This window comes from Cyanistes caeruleus, chromosome 22, assembly GCF_971803275.1.
Source record: "Cyanistes caeruleus chromosome 22, bCyaCae1.hap1.1, whole genome shotgun sequence".
Taxonomy (NCBI): domain Eukaryota; kingdom Metazoa; phylum Chordata; class Aves; order Passeriformes; family Paridae; genus Cyanistes; species Cyanistes caeruleus.
Genome location: NC_141722.1, coordinates 4,726,123 through 4,746,849, shown reverse-complemented (window position 1 = coordinate 4,746,849; position 20,727 = coordinate 4,726,123). Strand labels below are relative to the sequence as shown.

At 44.3% G+C, this 20,727-nt stretch overlaps 1 long non-coding RNA gene across 1 annotated transcript in view; it reads left to right on the top strand.

Moving 5' to 3' along the window:
* The first annotated feature begins 4,526 nt into the window (after positions 1 to 4,526).
* LOC147649550 (uncharacterized) overlaps positions 4,527 to 20,727 on the top strand; it is a 21,264-nt gene continuing 5,063 nt past the window's right edge. Inside the window, exons 1-2 of the long non-coding RNA XR_015278690.1 lie at positions 4,527 to 4,850; positions 20,538 to 20,727. The exon at positions 20,538 to 20,727 is cut by the window's right edge and continues 1,439 nt beyond it. This is a non-coding gene — a long non-coding RNA (uncharacterized LOC147649550). The remainder of the gene's footprint in view (positions 4,851 to 20,537) is intronic.

Here is a 20,727-nt window from a genome sequence, read left to right as displayed (position 1 = left end):
GATGAAAGGGGGAACACCATAAATTCCACAAGAGTTAAGAATTAAGAGGGGAGTTATACATTAGAGGGGAATCTTAGGTATCAGGCATTCTGGGAAGTCTGTACCTCTCAAATACCTCAGCCAATGGGGAAAGAGAGAGGGACATGCGGCTGGGAAATTAGGATAAAAAGGAGGCTGAGCTGTCCAAAAATTTGAGAGACCCCAGGGGAATGTCCCATGGCCTCTCCCTTTATTCAAATAAACTAAAAGGACTCCTCTGTCTCCTTTTTGGACATACACCTCTGGTGTTTGTGGATTAATTTTCCTGACAGAGGAAAAGTTATGCGCCCTGTAAGTATGAAGAACATAATTGTAAAAGGGTAGTTTTGTAATAATACCCTGAAAAATGGTCTTAATTCTTCATCTGAAAATTCCCTTCACTGCTTGTTTGTGGGACTGTTTCCTTTCCTTTGCAGCAGTACAGGAGTCAGAGGTATTTCTCTTTTTGGGTAATACATTAAAATCTGATTTGAGTGACCCAACACTGGTTCTTGCTCTTAAGAGAGGAGAGGCCTGGGTGTTAGAGTGGAAAAAGTAGGATTTGCTGATAAAAGCTTACTGTTCATACTCTGTGTTTTCCTTTGATGTGTCACAAGGCATGAACAGCACAGCCAGGTTTTGATGTTAATGAGGAGAAAAGGGATCAAACAACTGTTCCTGTGCAGGAAGTTAGTGCCGACCCTGAAGAAACCAGGTCTGAATTGGACATTGTTTGAACTGTGACAGACAGTGGGGATGGTTAAAAAACCTGAGCAAAACCCTTTCTTTTTCTAAATTGTCATGAAGAGAAAGGCAGCTTGAAAATGAAAAGGAGGGTTTGCAAAGGAGTTAATGAAATAACCCAGTGGCATCTTGTGAATCATCAAAGTTTGTAATAGCTGAGTGATCAAGGTACTGGGAGTGTCATCCAGGGCTGGAAAGCTCTTCTCCTTTACATTCCCTTCAGGAGCAGTGGGCTGTGTGGAATGCCTGGACTTTTCTTCTTCCCTCATGGACCGTTGTCACTTGGTATGCATTATTTATTCCACTGTTGCTTGTTGGTGGGAAAAAAATGGCTTTTATTTTCATTTTAAACATTCTGCATAATACACAATGCATTTTCCAAATGCATTTTTGTACAGATTTTCAGTTTTTAGGAGAAAATAAGATATTGAAGGGAAAAGGAATTCTGCATAGCAAGAACAATGTAGCTTTTAGTAAAGCAAGTTAATATCCTCTGTGTTTACTGTGTCTAAAAAGAAAGTTTTTACTAAGGAAAACACATTCTCTCTGTGAAAGAACTTTCCTGGTACCTGCAGAAGGGAAAACTGAGTTATGTGGCTGTTTACTTTACCTTAAGGAAAAGGATTATTCTGGAATTGTTGCTAGAGGATACAAAGTATTGAGCGAGGGTCTCTAGAAATCATCCACAGCGCAGCCGCTTTCATCAGGCAAAAGCCTTTTTATTGCTAGGTTTTCTAACCTTATATAGCTTTTCCAACCAGGTTACCCCGATTGGTGGAAAGAACAACACCCATTGGTGGGACCAGAGAAAACACACCTTTCAAAGGACATCTGCTCAATATTGTTTTGGGAAATAGTATCTCTTTACCATAACACAGTTCTGGAGAGAAACTGTTCCCAGGAACTATTCCCTGGGAACAGATGAGCCCCTGACAGGCTGAAACTCTCTCAGGCTCAGAAATCCTGTGCACATCTCACCCTTTCCCTTTCATTAAAAAAAAAGAAAAAAAATGAGCAAGATGTTTCACCGTCTGCCTTTAGAGGGACCATCTGAGTGATCACTCGCATCTTCTGCATCTGTATCATCACTCAGAGGTTCATCCACTTGGTGACCTTCCTCCTGGTCATGGCCTGTCGTTTCCCTGTTGGCTTGGTTTTGCCTTTGTGATTTCAGGTCAGGGGGGACACACTTTGTAGGTACCTGGTGCACCCCAGTATCTGTGGATACACATGCATACCCACAACCCAAAGTGCTAAGTTTGAATGGGCTTTCTCACTGCTTGGTGGTTAAATTACACACCCAAACCTTCGCTCGGGGCTGATTAGTCTCACCTCAAGCCTGCAAAGAAAGGTGATGGTTCAAGATGACAGGGTTATTTGAATTCTGCAGCACCGTAAGGTGATTTACTGTGTACAAAGCTTTTGCCAATTGACTTTGTGGGGTATCACCCTGCATTCCCTGTTTTTGTTTTTGAAGAACCTGCCTCAGAGTACCATGAGCATGTTCAGCTATGGCTTGGCCAGTTGGATAATGTGGAAATGCCGAATTTGTGTGAGACACCCCACAACTGCATAAACTGCCACACTTTCTGTGAGGAGTATGCAGGGCCATTATCAGTTTTCACAGTAGAAGGTGTCTCTAGCACGGCAAAAGCCTGCCTTCAATGGGTAATGACATTGTGCGGTTTTTCCCCAGTGTAAGCAGAAGCCCACATTGCAGAGAAAGTGTCAATAGACACATGCACATACTTGACCCTTCCAAATTTGGCAATTTGGGCAACACCTGTTTGTCAAATTTCCAAGGCCTTGAGATCTCTAGGGTTTATGCCCGCTGGTAAAGGTGAAGCAAGTGTGTGACAGTCATCAGAAGAACTGACAATGTCACTAGCCTCATTTGGAGTCAACTGAAACTGCTTTTCCAATGTATGTGCATTTTGATGAAAGAATTCATGCGATGCTCTGGCCTGTGCTAGTAGATGAGGCTGAGGTGCTACCTATGCAGGGTTAGCCCACATTTCTGCCCTGGAATTACTTTCTGCTATGGAGCTTGGCAGATTTGCATAGCTTGTACCTTGCTCTTGAACCAAATCTGGAAGGGTGATGTCTTGGTTTAGGGCAAATCTGGGAGAAAACCTCCAATGGGGCCCCCGCCGGGAAGCAAACTTATGTGGCTCCTTTCTCTCACCCTCTAACCGGTTCAGGAGGAGATTTCTCTGAGAGAAGTGGAAAAAACCTGTTTATTTCACAGGCACAGCACTACCCAGCACAAGAATGAACAATATCAAATTACAAAACCTCTCGCCGTTCCGAAGAGATGGAAACTTCAGAGGGTCTCTTTGCTGTGGGTGTTCACTCTGTTATCAGTCCCTCTGGCGCTGGAAAATGCCGCTGCCCAGGCTGGGCTCCCGGTAGTCCACGGGTGCAAGCTCTCAGTGCTCCCCCGAGTCCCCAGTCCAGAGCAGGTTTGATTCGTTTCAAAAAAGGGAAAGAAAACAGTTCAGGAAGACCTCTCTGCTCCGTCTAGTTGGAAAGCCAAGGCGATCTGTCTCTTGTTGTCTGTCTGTGCTGTTGTTAAAACTCCCAATGCGGGGGGAGCAAGTACATACAGTCTCTGATACCAGATTCGGTGCTTCTTTTCCACTCACTTTTACTCTTAGATGAAATTTTAAGAATACAAAACCTGTGTCTGGGTTAGGTGGATGAATGGGGATACAATTTAACATCATAATTGACCCAGGACAGGTGACTACATTTTCTCTTTGTAGTGACCATTGGTTTTCCCAGATGGGTTTGTCCATCCACCGTGCGCCCTTTGTTGCAGTGGTCCCCATTAAAAATCCATCCTGATCTGACCCCCCCCCCCCCCAAATCGCCAATACATCCCACCCCCAGAGGCTAGCAATAGCCATGGTGACATAAATCTAAACCATAGCTGATTGTCCCTCTGATCTGAGTTCATGATCTGCACAGGCCACTGGCTGATGAAACATTTGGCCTTTCCACCCAATCCTGTGACAGGTGATTCCACAGGATCCAGAGGCCACTGTGGGGGCCATGCAGAGGAGGCTAGGATGATGACGTCAGCACCCGTGCTGATCAGTCCTTGCAGGTGGTTCTCTGGCAGGGTGGCACCAGGGAGGCACAGGGTACACCATATCTCAGGCCTTTTGTCAGTCAGGGTTGCAGTCCAGTACACCTGAGGTGGTCTAGTTGATCCAAAGGAACCTTCTCCTCAACATCAGCTCGCAGCCCTAGAAACTGAGGACTTGAAAGGCACAAATTGAGCAATGTGTGTTTTCTTGGGGATGGTGAGGGGAGGGGTAGGCGTGGAAACCATAGCACAAATCTGTCCCGAATAATCAGCTTCAATAAGCCCCAGATGCACAACGATACCCTGGAGAATGGCACTTGATCTTCTCATTAGGAAAGCACTTTTACCCTCCCCCAGGAGTCCATAGGCATCCAAAGGAACTCCATGCATTTTGCAAGAGTTCAGGACTACCGTTGCTGCTGTACAGACATCAAGTCCAGCTGAGCCAGAGGTGCTGGTCACAAGCTGGCTGAGTAAGCCTGCATCAGCTTCAGGACCTGGGGAAAAGCTTATGTCTGGGCGCGTTACCCTGATGCGCTCAGCTTTGCATTTCCCTGATCTGGCATAGGCTGGCCCTTGGCATCATATTTTGCCATGCAAACCTCTGCAATGTGGTTTGGCTTTCCACACCGAGCATACAGAAAGGAGAGAGCTTTCCCTTTCTCCTTCTGTTTCCCCTGCTTCTTGGTGGCTTGTGCTGTCTCCTGCTTCTGCTGCTTACCTTTTGGCCATTTTGAGGATGCTGGTAAGGCAGTAACCAAGGCAGCTGTCTTGCAGTCTGAGGTGCCTATGCTTGCACAAGCCTGAGCCATCTGTGCTATAAATGGATCACCTGGGAGGGCCTCTATTACCCTCCTACAGTCAGCATTGACATTGCTTCTTGCCAACTGTGTAAGCAGTAGCTGCCTCAATTCCAGGTCATCCATCTGCTTCTCCAAAGATGCAGAGTTTCTCAACAAACTGCATATATGACTCCTTAGCCTCTTGGACTATGGTAGTGAGAGGAATGACGAGTTTGTCTTTACAAACAAGCTGTGGGTCTGCTGATAAGATGCAGCTATCAGCGAGAGACAACAGAAAGAATGGGATGGATTCCACTAAAAGATCAAAGAGGCACTGAAAGAGCACCATGAATTCCACAAAAGTTAAGAATTAAGAAGGGATTATGCGTGGGGCGGGGGGAAGGTACCCCAGGTATCAGGCGTTCCGGGAAGCCTGTGCCTCTCAAGTACCTCAGCCTATGGGGAAAGAGAGAAGGGACAAGCGGCCGGGAATTAAAATAAAAAGGAGGCTGCGCCCTCCAAAAATTTGAGAGACCCCAGGGGAATGCCCCATGGCCTCTCCCTTTATTTGAATAAAGAAAAAGGACTCCTCTGTCTCCTTTTTGGACATAAACCTCTGGTGTTCGTGGATTAATTTTCCTGACATATTTTTGGGGGCTCGTCCGGGATATTTCCACCGTCCGGGGCAGCGGGCAGTGAGTGGAGCTGAAGGCGTGCCTCACCCAGTTTCGGTGATCAGCTCCTCTTGGTGGCGGCCGGCAGCGGGCGATCGATTGGGTTCCCGAGACTGTCCAGGAGACAGACGAGAGGCGGACCAGGGGGGTCAGTGAAGAGTCCACAGGAAAGGACCACTGAAAATCTCACCGGTGAGTAAAATGGGATCTTTGGGGAGCAAGCCTGGGAGGGCACCCAGGGAGGATTGCACAGGCAAGCCTGGGAGGGCACCCAGGGAGGGTAGCACAGGCAAACCTGGGAGGGCATCCAGGGAGGGTAGCACAGGCAAGCTTGGGAGGGCACCCAGGGAGGGTAGCACAGGCAAGCCTGGGAGGGCACCCAGGGAGGGTAGCACAGGCAAGCCTGGGAGGGCACCCAGGGAGGGTAGCACAGGCAAGCCTGGGAGGGCACCCATGGAGGGTAGCACAGGCTAAACAGAGCACCCATGGAGGGTTGCAAGGGTACAGCTGGGAAGGGGTCTCGGCAAAAGGGATGATGATCCCATGATAGCACTGGAGAGTCCCTTAGGGAGAATGCTGAGATCTTGGGACAGATTATGCATTCACACAGAGGTAACTATGGAGATGATGGTAAAATATTGTTATTATGTATGGCCAGAGTATAAGATGCCAAATGGACTTGTATGGCCACCTTAGAAAACAGAATTCATTTGTGTTGAGTTCTGTGAAGGTATCTAGAGGAGAATTGGGAAAAAAATGGATTAAAAGGGAATGTGGATTGATATGGTTTAAACAAACAACAAAAGAAATCTATGTGTTCAGAAAAAAAAAAAAAAAAAGGAGAAGAGGAAAAACGGGGGGTGGGGAAGAAGAAAACAGTGAAGATTAAAATGTTTTTCCACACCTTCCCCCGTCTTGTCCTCCGGTGGTACCAGCTGACCTAAGGCCAGCTGCAAGTCCCGGTATCCTCACCTTCCAGGGCAAAGGGATCAGGGAAATGCTGTCCCTACAGCTCCACCTGAGAACAACAGTGGTGTAGGGGGAAGGGAGCAGCATATCATATCAATGCCTGGAACTATAAGGGATCTCGAGAATCCACGCCCGAGGTGGGGGGGGGGGGGGGCGCAATAAAGGAAGTCAAGAAAGAGTCTTTGGCAGCAGGAGATGGATGGATTGTGTTAGTGTGCTGGAACAGAATTGGTTAATGGAGAATGTAGAGAGATATGGTTGAAGCAGAGACCAGGAGTGAAGGTGCAGGACCAGGAGCACGGGCTGGGGGCCTGTGAGGCTGCTGGGACTCAGCACTGGGCAGTGCCTGACCCCACCAGCCCCGGGCAGGGGCAGCAGCAGCTGCCGGCCCTTTGAGGCTGCAGGACGCCCTGGCCGCCTGTGGTGCTGCCGGCCGTGCCCGCCGGGAGCACTGGAGCGGGGAGGAGCTGTTTGGACAATGTGGCAGGACAGAGACTGGCTCTGGTATTCAGTGTGTAGTAAATAGAGTGAGCACAAGGAGGAAAGGCGAAGGTGATAGCCTTTTTCAGGCCAGAGAAAGAAAAACCGCAAAGTCCAAGGGGTCCCCCGGGACAGAGGGGACGGGATCGGCCACAAGGAAGTGGCAGAAGATTTCTCTCCCCAGCAGGGGAGACCCAACCCAAACAGCGGTTGAGAAAAGATCAGTGTGCTGTCTGCAGGGCGTACAACACTGAAAACGGCAATGTCTGCAAAAAAAAAAAAAGCCAAAAACAGCTGGACTGCCAAGAAAGTCCAGAAGATAAGAGAAATGGATTGTTAAGAGTGTCAAAAGCTCTCATTATATCCACCAACCTAGAGCCGTTGTCAACTTTTAAAGTGGGTCTGGATTGAGGAGAAGTGTGTGTCTTAGTAAAAACAAAGACCTCTCGATTCACCTTAATTTTTATCCCTGAGGGGGAAAATTGTCTAAAGAATTTTTTAATCGTTCAAAGGAGTTGTGAGAATTGTAGTTTCTTCTGTGGGCTCAGAAGTGTCATAAATGCAAAGGCAATTTCGGGTTATATAAAAGAGAAAATTTATTATCAAACAATAATAAATTCAAACAACGAGAAAAAACCACAATAAAATAAGCAGCGCAGCGCTGGGTGGACAGGGTCTATACGCAAGGTATAGGTGCTCCCAAATCCACGCCTGAGAGTCCTTTGGCCTGGGTTTTTATAGGAAGTTTGTGTCCCGAGGCCAAATTCCAAGCAGGCACCCTTTGCTAAGAGGTTCTTGATTGTTCGAAGAATAGATTTCCTGGCACCGGAGAATAGGGTCAATAGACGCTGGGCAGAGGCTCCTCATATGTAAAGAGGTCCAGGATGTCTTTTTGATGTCATTTTGGTCCGGGCTATTAGGGTGGAGTGGTGGGACCCATCCTGGAGCCGATGGCTATCTCGGCTGGCTCCTCTTCCTTTGTCTAGTTTCTCCATTTCTCCAGCACAGGCGGGCAGGGCGGAGGTGCTCAGGTTCGGCGATATCTCGTCCGGGCCCGTTCCTTTGTTTGTTCGATGGCCCATGTCCTGTCTATTCTTTCAGGGCTGATGTGCCTGCTTGTGATTGTTATCTGGGTGCTTGGCTGCAATCTGTTGCCTCTCGGAGGAGAATCATGACCAGATCCGGAGAAGGACTTATTCCCATTACATGTTATATTTTTTATGACATCGCAACCACATATATATTTTAATTATACCTTTTACGAATTTTTACTCATAGATTAATTTATTACAGTAGTTTAACCATCTTTCTTTGAAAGAATTGTAAAAATTGTAGTAAATTAATTTGGAGATTTAATTAATTTGTCTACATGAAGTTTTGTGCAGAATGGCTCCAGTTTGGAGGAGACTACACCCCTCTGCTTTTTGTATGTTTTGTTGTAAAAAGCCAGAATTGACAAGTTTCAGTTATGAAGCCAATGCTGCAAGTCATACCTTGTGGGGAACACTCCCACCAGTCTGTGGTTTGTTGTAGCCTTAAAGCAAATTCTGTAACTGCAACCTTGTAAAAATAGTGTCCTATAGAAGGCCTGAGTATTTGTGATGCACTTCCTCTGTGGAAATTATGAGAAAACTTTAAAGGAAAGTATTTTGTTTCTTTCCTTAATAAAAGTTTTAAATGTTAAAAGTTATAAAATGTTATAAATATTAGAGTTTCCTTAATGGAAGTTAATTTGTTAGTCATCTCCCTATGCCTAAGATGGACTTAATGCAAAAATTAAGATAAGGAGTGGTTAATTACTAAAAAGAAAAAAAAGAATAAATAAAGAAATGTAACGTAATTGGCTTGAAGCAGTGGCATAACTTGCTGCTGAACTAAATCATGTTTATACAAAATCACGCAAAAGAAATTTTAGTTCAGGAGCATGGGAGAACACAGAGACCTGTTGCCTATTTTTCTAAAATGTTAGACCCAGTGGCCAGAATCTGGCCCCATTGTCTGCAGAACTGGGCAGCCACAGCTCTGATGGTGGCTGAGGCCCGAAAGCTGACAAGGGGGGTTATCTGATTGTTAAAGTTTCACACCAGATAAAAGCGTTGTTAACTGAGAGAGCCTCTAAGTGGATGACCAGCTCTCAGTTGCTAAGATATGAATCTTGTCTATTAGAACAAGAAAATTTAGAATTTAAAAGCAAGGAAAGTTTTAACCCAGCCTCCTGTTTGAATGGCCCTGAAGAAGGGAGCCAAGGAAAATTCCATGATTGTATTCAAGTAATAGATCTACAAACTAGGGCAAAGAATGATCTGAGAGACATCCCATGGCCTGAGGGGGAAAACGTGTTTATTGATGGGTCTTCAAAAGTGATAGAAAGAAGACGATTTACAAGATACTCTGTCGTGAGCGGAAAGCAATTAAAGGAAGGGGGGAGGTTACCAGCCACCTGGTCAGCTCAGACGGCCGAGCTGTATGCCCTCGTGAGAGCTTGTGAGTTATACCAAGACAAGACAGTAAATATTTTTACTGATTCTAAATATGCATATGGTGTGATACACGCATTTGGGAAACTGTGGGAAGAGAGAGGTTTATTAACCTGCAGAGGAAAAACGTTGGCTCATGAGAACTTAATCTCCCGCCTATTGGAGGTGGTGAATTTACCAAAAAAAAAAAAGAGGTAGCAATAATACACATTGTTATAAATTTGTATTGGGATATTGGCTTTCGCAGATGAATATTATATATTAAATACTTTTTAGCTATGCTAACAAGTCTTAAGTTTAAAAGAATTTCCTAGGTACAAGGCAAGGAAACTCCAGAGGGCAAGGACAGTGGGGCCCAAGTTGTTATCAGGAGAACAATAGAGCCCAAATTGTTATCAGCGGAAGATATGAAGACCAGCTGCCCTCAGGGGAAGGATGAGGGGCCCAGGATGTTATCAACAAGTGACCATCTGCAGCAAAAAAGAAACCAAACTCCAAAATAATGCTGACCAGCAGGAAATAACATGATCCAAGAAGGTGGAACCAGGGAGGGGACATGCTTGAATATGCATTAACCTCTCACAGCAAAGATGGGATAAAAAGGACACTCCTGAGATACCAGGTGTGTTCCTGGTAACCCACCAGGGCACCCGGCCGTTTTAACCCTTTGCTTTATTTCTTTTGTCTCCTAATTGTCTTTTGTTTATATTAAATTCTTTTTATAATTTATTAAGTGAATCTCGTTTTTAAGAATTTCTGGGGGCTCGTCCGGGATAAGCACCTCACCTCTAGGACCACCGGAGATCCAGAACGGGGAAACAGGCGCGCCTTTGCTGAGTTCAGCAGATCCCATTCTGTTTCTCCCAGCGTGGACCAAGCGGCTGCAGGTCAAAAACCCGAGGACAAGAAGGAGAGGAATAAAGCAAAGGAAAGGGGAAAAAAGGCTCCATAAAACCGCGGTATTTTTGCTCCATAATTCTTGTGCACGAAGACCCAAAGAAGAAGACGGATTGTAAGTAATCTTTGGGGGAGCGGGAAGCGGGGGTTGCAAGATACCCCCGGGGTTACTGGGACTGGGTCTCAGGGGAGGGGTGAGCCCCTCGGGAAAGGGAGCCCAAGGTTTTCCTGGCACAATCCACTGGGAAAACAGAGTAAAATGTGGATTCTCTAAAACTTTGTCAAGTTGAGGATTAAATCCAAGAAATTTGGATTTAAAACTGCCAAATTGAGGAATAATCCAAGAAACTTGGGATATTTGACATATTACAGCGCCCATGGGCGGATATTAACAAGGGAAGTAAAGAGCACCTTATTGTCTTGCTGTGACTGGCTGGAGTTGAATGAACAGATGTGAGAATGCGTAAATAGGTGTGATTGTTGCATTGAAGTTTGTGGGGTTTTTTTTTGGAATTGTGCTGTTAAAGAGGAAAGGTTTTCGATGCTGTGCTGGAGTAACAGTGAACACGGGTCAGTGCTTCCACAGGGACTGGATCATGGTGGGGACACATGGAGGGATTCGCTTCCTCCCTGCGAGCTCCTGTCTTGGAGCCCATGGGGGGGGCAAACCAGAACTGGGGCTTGTAGCCCAGGAGCCGCGGGAGTGTTGTATCAAATCTGTTCTCGGCGGGATAGCAGCTCTGGTCTCAGAGCAAAGCCAAGGTTATCTTTAGTGGTGATGGTCCCTCCGTGTCTTTCCTCCCCCCTGGGCAACAAAAGCTGCTTGCGGGGGAGGGGTCGCTTTGGTGAGCTGGTATGTGATTCAGCGTTTGAAGTTGTTTGGGTTTTTTTTGGTTTTTTGGTTTTTTTTTTTTTTTTTAGAAGTTTTCTTTGCCCCACTGTAGCGGCGGTGAAAGGTTTTCCTGGGAGATGGTGCTCCCAGGGCTACTCCCTGCCGAGCTATTGGGACGGAGGGGCGGGTCAGCCTCAGGAGTGCAAGGGAACTCCTGGAGCTCCGGCCGGCGGTGAGTCCGGCCAGACCCTGATAAGATCAGGGCACGGAGGGTGCCCTGAGGGGATGAGTTCAGTTCATCCCTTTTGAGTAAAGTGAGGGCAGGGGCCTTCTAAGTCTTGGTGCCCCTGGATTGTTTAAACTTATTTGGAGCTCTCAAGCCCCAGAGCTGTGTTTAGGCAGCTGTGGGCAGGCTGGATTGAACCACAGATGCTGGTTCGGGTTCCCTGCTCCAGGCACAGGGGGATCGGAGGAGCTCTCAGTGACTCCTGGAACCTCCTGAAGCTGTGAAACAGGCCGGGAACAGGCCCAATGGTGAGAGAGCTGGGTGAGTCCCTCTGGGACCCAGGTTTTCTATGCCGGGGTCTTATGAGACCCCGCACATTAAGTTCTGTGATTCCGGGACTAAGGACTGGTGTCAAACTGTCTCAGAGAGCTTTTTCTTAGCCAGATGTGTGAGCGAGATATGGAGCAGTACTGGCGTATGGTATCAGCTCCAAACCAAGGGAGCTGCAAGTTGCAAGCCTTTGTTTTACCGGGTTCTGAGAGAATTCCGTGTATGATGGTGCTGTGGTCTTCTGCAGCAATAAGTTGTGTCGGTGCTTAAAATTTAAGATTTCGGGAAGAGTATGCATCCTGGGAGAAAATGGAAAAGAAGTGAGCTCTGTTTTTTTCTTGAGTGACTGCAATATTTATTTTGTAGAGAAACAAACCCATTTCTTAGTATGCCTTCTAATTTCTTTACTTGAGTGAATATCGTAGAATTTTGTGGTTGATTATAATTTTAAAGGCAAGTTACAGTAATTTGCATAGTAGTCACTTCTTGAGGTGAAAACTTATCAGGTTGTCAATAAGTGTTAGAGCTGTTAACCCTAATGTTGTTTGTGTCCCGTGCTGATGGGCACAGCCCATGATTCTTAACAGCAGAACCTGGTGCCAGCCTAAAAGAAAAATCCTGTGGATTGTTGTAAATCTTTTTACTGCTGCCGAAAATTATTTTGTCTCTTTTCATGATATGAAATGCTGATCATCTCTCTGGTGATTGCTAAGGAGTTATTGTGATGGTGTGTTTAGCTGAAGATCAGGCTCAGAACTGCCATGATTTCTTGTTCTTTTGAATTTGCCAAGAGAGTGCAACATGTCTCTAGGAGTGCTTGTGTTGTTTTGCAGCTGTGCTTATTACAAAAGCAGAAGTGGACCCAGTTAAAAGATTAAAATTAAGATTGTTGGTGTTTCGAATTAAGAAGAGGATTGTGGAGACTCTAAACTTGGTCTATTTTAATAAGTACATGTGTTAATTTAGAGATGAGTCTTATTTTGTGAAAGAAGAGTTCAAAAACAATTGTAAGACTGGTTCTTGCTATAGATTGTTATAGTATATAAGCTGCAAGTACTGTTGAAACATAAAGGTATTGTCAGAAACTTGTCAATGTATCTAAATGCCTGTAAGAATAAAAGACCTGATCATATCTTGTCATGAGAAAAGTTACACTAGAGATTATTCACATTAAGCAGCTGTGTGAGGATAGACTCCTTTGTACCTGTAGAAGAAAACTTAGAGAAGAATGATGTCTGTGTCTTCATTTCTAGCTTGACTGAAGATCTGTTCAAGGCAGAAGAAATAGAAATTGCAAGTTTGTTTTAGTTGGTAAAAGGAGCTAGCTAGCTGACTGGTCTCTGTGTCTAGTGCCTTTGATGACTTTGGGGAGGGTCCCCAAAAGGAGGTGTTAGAATTTGTTGTTATTCTGAAGCAAAGTAATTTGTGTAGTGGAGATTCTGGAGGGATGTGGTGTAAAGAGTGGCGAGATAATAATGGCAAAGAGAAAGAGAGAGGTTTGCGTCTCTTTTCATTAAAGTTGTAAAGATTTTTAGAAAGAAAGCGAGAAGTGTCTTGTCGGCTCCGAAGAGTGAGCACTGGCTTGTGGGGAGAAAAACTTTCAAGCGCGATTAGAGATGACAATTGTGCCCTAAATAGGGGATGTTAGGAGCATCTGGAGCGCTGGGTTAGGAGTTGCTAGGTTTAGGTGTTGTTTTATTGCTTTTATGTAAAGCGGCTGCAGCAGGACCCGGTCCCTGTGAGTGGCGAACAGCAGGGCCTGGTGTGGCGGCTCCCGGTCCTCTCCCACCCGATGTGAAGGGTGCAGAGCGCGGTTCGTGAGTGGCGCTGCTGGAGCGGGACCCGCCATGTCTGTGCCGGGGTCTCGAGGGGTGCGGGGTGCTGGGAGTGCTCTCTGGCCTGGCAGTAGTGCTGGGTGAAGTTTGCTGCTGAAGAGCAAGCTGGCCCAGCAGAGGAGCCCTAGACCAGAGCACTGTGGACTGCGGGCTCTGCCCCTCGGCAGTGGCGGGAGCTGAGTGTGTTTGAAAATGCCAGTCCTGTCTGTGAAGGGACGGCACAGCAGAGAAAGAGGAGACACGGGCTTTGCCCCAGGGTCAGCACGCAAGTGACTGGCAAGGACGCAAGTGGGCCCCTGCAGAGTGAGCGGCTGAAACAGCCTGCTCGGCCCAGAGCTGCGGCAGCAGGGGTGCGGGAGAGAGATAGCCTGAAAAACTGCTGTGAATGGGAAAGGAACGGAACAAAAGCCGAGAAACAGACCGGTGGATGATGAGACCAAAGCAAAAGTAATCTTGCTCGTTAGGTTCTGAAAACCTCATCAAGGAGTTTAAATTTCTTGAAATAGGATTTTTTTTTCTCTCTTATTTTTTTCTTCTCTTTCTTTTACTCTTGTTGTTAAAAGGAAGGGGTTTGTTCTAAGAAACCGATAAAAGAAGTTTGTGAAGCTAAACAAGTAAATAGTAACCAAAAGGTAAAAAAGGTAATGAATGTAATTTATCTGAACTCAAAACTAACCTAGCCTTTCTTGTTTAACTAATCTGAACGTGCAGAAAGAGATTGGCTCCTATGTTAACTGTTAAATTTCGCTGATGGAAAATTTTGATGTGATGTTTTCATTCTCCCTGTGTTATTAAGAAATTGTTTTCAGGTACTACTGATAATTAAGGCAGAGAAGCTGCAATCTGGACCAAAGAGTGAAGTTGGATTCACACCAATAAGATCAAAAGAGCTGAGGACTGGACTGTAATACCCAAACTGAGTGATACCAAATGTACTCTTGAGCAGAGACCGGCGGCAATGAACTGATCCAAGGAATGAGCTAAGAATCACGCCTAACTGGGAAGTAAGACCAAGCCTGTATCAGTAGTTTCAAGTCCTGCCTGGATAAGTTCTGGGACACTTTGATATCCACCTTGGGGAGGAAAACTCCCACTCCAAACAGGAGGACTGGGGCTGTTTTGGTTGAGAAATCCTCGTATATTTTTACTTTTGCCTGTGATTTGTATAAAGGAGGGGGGAGAACCACAACTTCCATCAGTGCCACACCATATACCTTGTCTAAATCATCCCAATACGGGACATGTTATCTGGATTAAATATAAGTGTTTAAATTAGAGAATAATAGGTATTGTGGTCCACAAAGTTAAGCCTCTCATTGCAGGAAGTGTGAGGTGTCAAATCTATTAAGAATAACTTAAATGATAATTTTTTTTTACAGATGGGAAATTACTAGTGCGTGTTGAGTGGGAAGTACCTGAGGAACGGTGGGAAACTGTTGTTAAAAGGTGTCAAAAGAAATTTGCTTGGAAATTACAAAAGAGGAAGTGACAAGGAAATAAGGGGGCAAGACCAGATTGACCACTACAACTCGCCACCGAGAAGAATATAAACACCTGCTGTGAGCTGCAACCTCATAGGCAGGATTGGTGGGGGTGTAAGCCATACTGGACCCCTATTATTCCTTCTTCTGTCACTTATCCTTTTCCCTTTTGGGACACCAGTAAAGCCATGTTACAAATGCTATCAAAAGCTTTACATGGAATGACACCGGGGTTTCTTTCTTATTACCCACACCAGTATCAATAATCACTGCTATAACCCATCCAAATCAAGTACCTGTATGCATAAAGGGAAAATATTAGACTACAGAAAATCTAAGAACAAGTAGTAACAGATTAGAAAACAACTGCCCAAAAAGGAGAAAAAGATGGATTTGCTTCACAGTTGTTGCCAGGAGAAATAACCAAGATTTGGTAAGAGAGCAAATGGTAAGTGAAAAGATAAAGCCAACACAGTAACCTAGACCTGTATTAACCTCACGTCAGGACATGTAAGCAAAGCTCAAACAGCAATTAAATGGAGAAAACTTCTTCATGAAGTGAGAAATACTCCTGGTAAAAAGTATAAAGCTGGTAATAAAACTTGTACATAGTAAGTTCCAGAGAAACCAACTCGGTATTAGACCCCAAGGAAAGTAAAAGAAAAAATTGTGTACATAGTAATAGAACCAGATTCTTCCAGTGTAATAGTACAGGGAAAAATCCTTACTCTGGAAATAGCCAAATTTTGAGGAAATATAAATCAACAAAAAAATGACTATTAGAAAGCACCAGATGTCTTATTTTGGGATATGTGAGAAAAGGGCATACCCAAAGCTCCCTTTGCAATGGAAGGGGAATTGTACTCTGAGAATGATTCAGCTAGGATTTTTTCTTTTTGTCAGGACAAGACAGAAATTAGTTGGGGGTGTTGGTTTTTGAGGTCCTAAAAAGAAATAAAAGGGAATAGTTTGAGTACCTCAAAAATGGGGAGATGAGAAATAGCCCCTGAACACATATTAGAAACATTCTTGGGCACAAGATGGAAGTTGGAGATATCGAACCCCAATTTTTGCATTATGAAACTCCAAGTTGTTGTAGAAATCATAACCAGTGAAACAGCTGGAGCAATGGAATTAATAGCCAGTCAGTGATGAAAGCCACAGCAGCAATATATCAAAATAAGCTGGCTTTAGACTATTTATTGGATAAAAGAAGGGGTGTTCTGTGAGAAAATGAATACATAAAATTGTTGTTTTCAATGACAATAAAAATGCCGTTCTAGATATCGCCAAAGAAATCAGAAAAATGGCCCATGTGCCAGTCCAAAAATGAAAATCAGTAATGACCACTAACTGGTGGGATAATATATTGGGGATAGAGTAGTAGAAGAAGCTAAGTTTCTTCTCCTTGTAGCAGTGCTACAGCTGGTTTAATATTTCTTCCTTGTTTAATCCCCTGTTTAATTTGGCTAATCACCAAAGTAGTGCAAGGCATGCAAATAGTAGTAATGCCTACAGACTCAAAATTGGCTATATCTGGAATGGCACAAAAAAAAAAAAAATAAAAAAATGAACGAATACAAGAATTATTGCTCAAGCCAAATGATTTATAAAAAAAGAAGAGGAGGGGTTTGTTATAAATTTGTATTGGGATATTGGCTTTCGCAGATGAATATTATATATTAAATACTTTTTAGCTATGCTAACAAGTCTTAAGTTTAAAAGAATTTCCTAGGTACAAGGCAAGGAAACTCCAGAGGGCAAGGACAGTGGGGCCCAAGTTGTTATCAGGAGAACAATAGAGCCCAAATTGTTATCAGCGGAAGATATGAAGACCAGCTGCCCTCAGGGGAAGGATGAGGGGCCCAGGCTGTTATCAACAAGTGACCATCTGCAGCAAAAAAGAAACCAAACTCCAAAATAATGCTGACCAGCAGGAAATAACATGATCCAAGAAGGTGGAACCAGGGAGGGGACATGCTTGAATATGCATTAACCTCTCACAGCAAAGATGGGATAAAAAGGACACTCCTGAGATACCAGGTGTGTTCCTGGTAACCCACCAGGGCACCCGGCCGTTTTAACCCTTTGCTTTATTTCTTTTGTCTCCTAATTGTCTTTTGTTTATATTAAATTCTTTTTATAATTTATTAAGTGAATCTCGTTTTTAAGAACATCAAGGGACACCAGGCAGGGTGCTCGGAAGAGGCAGTAAGAAATAGACTGGCTGATGAAGAAGCTCTGAAAGCTGCATTGTTGCCAGAAATCTCTAAGTTACTTCCCTTGCTCCCAGTAACTGCCCCCTTGCCAGAGAAGCTGTCTTTTCCACCAGAACTTGACATAGTTAAAAAGAGTGGGGCAGAAGAAAGAGGAGGTAATTAGTTTACAAGAGATGGTGAGCAGTGGATGCCAAAAGCTTCAGCCTCCCAACTGCTAAAACAGCTCTACGAAGGGAGTCATTGGGGCTCCCGAGGGGTAGCAGAAGCCTTCCTCAAAATGTATGCTGCTGTGGGTCTTTTTGTTCTGGCAAAACGAGCTGTTGATGGTTGTTTGATTTGTGCTAAGACAAATAACAAAGTTACAAAGAAACTGGCCAGGGGCGGGAGGCCTTGGGCCGTATGTCCCTTCCAGAGATACCAAGTAGATTTTACTGAGATGCCCCGGGTGAAGAGATTTTTTGGTAATAGTATGTCTGTTATGAGTAGCCAGAAGTGTTCCCAGGTGTTTCCGTAACTACAGGGTCAATTATTAAAGTATTTTTTTTTAAAAACAAGATCAGGTCGAGTTGAAAAAAAAAATGAATGGAAAAATAAAGAAGCATCTTCTAAAGCTGGTGATAGAAACTGACATGCCATGGGTGTGGCTCTTGACACTAGCTTTAGCAAGAGTAAGGGCCAGACCGAAGAGAAATATTCAACTATCTCCCTTTGAACTGAAGTTTAGAATTCCTTATCCTTGTTATTCTCGGCCTGAGTCAGGAGTAGAGTTAAGTGATGTATATTTAGAACAATTTGTGGCCTGGATACTGTCTCTTGTGAAATTTATTCAACAGGAAACTCTGCTGGCACAGACCCTGCCTTTGGACAAGTGAAAACCAAGAGACTGAGTCCTAGTTAAAGAGTGGAAAGAAGCACCACTGGTGGCTAAGTGGCGTGGACCTTTCCAGGTGTTGCTGACCACAGAAACAGCTGTCAAGAGAGCTGAACATGAGTCAAGGTCTCTGAGGCCCCAGAGGTTTGGACATCTCAGCTGGAGGAGAAGGATGGGAAGCCGCGACTGACACTCCGCAGGAGTGGACTGAAGCAGTAGCTGGTGCGTCGACATCGGGGGAAGCCCTGAGTGCCCACCCACAGACTGCCTGCTGAAATAGTCTGCATGGGCATCCCTACTCTCAAATCTCCAGACACTGGGAGCCAATCCATGCTGTCATTACTTTCTTTATGCTAAGCTGTTTCTGTGCTTTCACTTGCCACAGGTGGTGTAGAAGAGAACGTGAAATTGAAAATTAGAAATTAGATTATAACACTATTAGAATGTTTCTCTTAATAATTTTACCTTTATATTTTCAGTTAAGTTGGAGTCTAAAGTGGGAAAATAAGTTTTTTTTACTTTAAGAGAACAAGTAGCAAAGACCTTTAACCTTAGAAACTGTTGAGTCTGTGGAGGGCCAGGGGGATCTGAAAACTGGCCATGGGTGGCCAGCCCAGTCGAGCCTAAATGGTGGGTTAGCACCCTGAATGAAGTCAATAATGGAACTACATTTTGAGACAAAGAAAGAAGTCCATGGCAGCTTCATTCTTCTGAAGGAGGCATTTATTGCTTAAACAGAACAGGAAGCACATATGTGGGAAAGAGCGTTTGTGACTAGACTTTAGGTTTAGATTGTTGGACCCCCAACTGCCCTCCTTATGACTGTTCCAGATATCGAGGCAGATGGAATCAAACGCATGTTAAGCTCACTAATGGTAGCTGGGTAAAGTGTTCCTTCCATAATTACCAAAAAGATTTTGAAGGCTGTAAAGCAGTGGGGAAGGATAAGTTTTTTGACCCTTTATTTTTAAGCTGCCCCTGGGATAATTCCACAAGTCAGACACATGTTGTCCGAGACTATCAGTGGGAGTGGCAGCACCGGAGTGGAGCTCGAACCCTTTTCAGTAAGTTCTGGTCCAGATCTAATAAAACAGATCTGGGATGTGATTGCAAGTAGAAACCTCATGTAAGAGCTTGGAAATGTAAATACTGTGATTCTTATGGCGAGGCAACTATTGTGGGTGGACCCCTAGGCCCTGAAAGCAAGCTGTATTTTGACCCACCAGTTGATGATGAAAATTGGAAAGGTCCCTTCGCTAATGGGACCTGGGCTCTAAAGAGGAACTACTGAATTTGTGGCCAAAATGCTTACTGCAGGCTACCCCCAAACTGGTCAGGAATATGTTATGTGGGGTATATTAGACCATTGTTCTTTCTGCTACCACAAGTTCAAGGAAATCAGTTAAGAATAAAAGTATATGATGATCTAATTAGAGAGAAGCGGTCCATTGATACATCCCTGGTTAGAAAGAGCACCCAAAAGTGAGAAAAAGATGAATGACCACCTGAACGAATCATACAACACTATGGACCAGCTACCTGGAACCCAAATGAATTAATATCAGGTGCCAGAGAACCCATTTATAATTTAAATCAGATAATTAGGTTGCAAGCTGTCTTTGAAATAATACCCAACCAGACAGCTACAGCTCTTGACCTTCTTGCTGACCAGTCTACTCAGATGAGAAATGCAGTATTTCAACATCGAATAGTATTAGACTATTTATTAGCAGAAAAAGGGGGGGTGTGTAGAAAATTTAATGACTCAAACTGCTGTTTGTAAATAAATGACAATGGAAAAGTGGTAAAACAAATAACAAAAGGAATAAGAAAGTTAGCCCATGTACCAGTCCAAACATGGAAAGGATGAAAATGAGACATGTTTTCATGGTTACCTGGTGGCCTATAAGTCAAACAAATGCTTTTTTTCCTCTTATGTGTTGTAGCAACTCTAATCTTTTTACCATGCATGATCCCTTGCTTAATACAACTCATTCAACATGTAATCAAAGGAATGCAGATAGTAGCCGTGCCTACTGATCCAGAGATAGCTACAAAAGGGCAGAAAGTAATGCCACTGCAAATAATTGCAAAGCCAAAAAAGACCCAAGAACAAAAAATTAAGTCAATGATAACTAAAGTTTGTAAAGACAATTATTAACAAAAATTAAAAGAGGAGGGATTGAGAGGAATGACGGGTTTGTCTTTACAAACAAGCTGTGGGTCTGCTAATAAGATGCAGCTATCAGCGAGAGACAACAGAAAGAATGGGATGGATTCCACTAAAAGATCAAAGAGGCACTGAAAGAGTATCATGAATTCCACAAAAGTTAAGAATTAAGAAGGGATTATGCATTGGGAGGAGGTATGGCAGGTATCAGGCGTTCCGGGAAGCCTGTACCTCTCAAGTACCTCAGCCTATGGGGAAAGAGAGAAGGGACAAGCGGCCGGGAATTAGGATAAAAAGGAGGCTGCGCCCTCCAAAAATTTGAGAGACCCCAGGGGAATGCCCCATGGCCTCTCCCTTTATTTGAATAAAGAAAAAGGACTCCTCTGTCTCCTTTTTGGACATAAACCTCTGGTGTTCGTGGATTAATTTTCCTGACAGTAGTAAACTTTTGCTTTGGAGCAGACAGCTCAATTATTTTCGTCAGAGCTGCAAAGCCAGTCTTTTGGCACCGATCTAACATCAGCGGGTGGAATGTAACCTGGAAATCAGGGTTAGAAAAATTCCCAACCCCTGTCAACAGATCAGGTCCAACCCCTTATCTAGGGTCCTGTTGAGGCAATTGATTATTTTG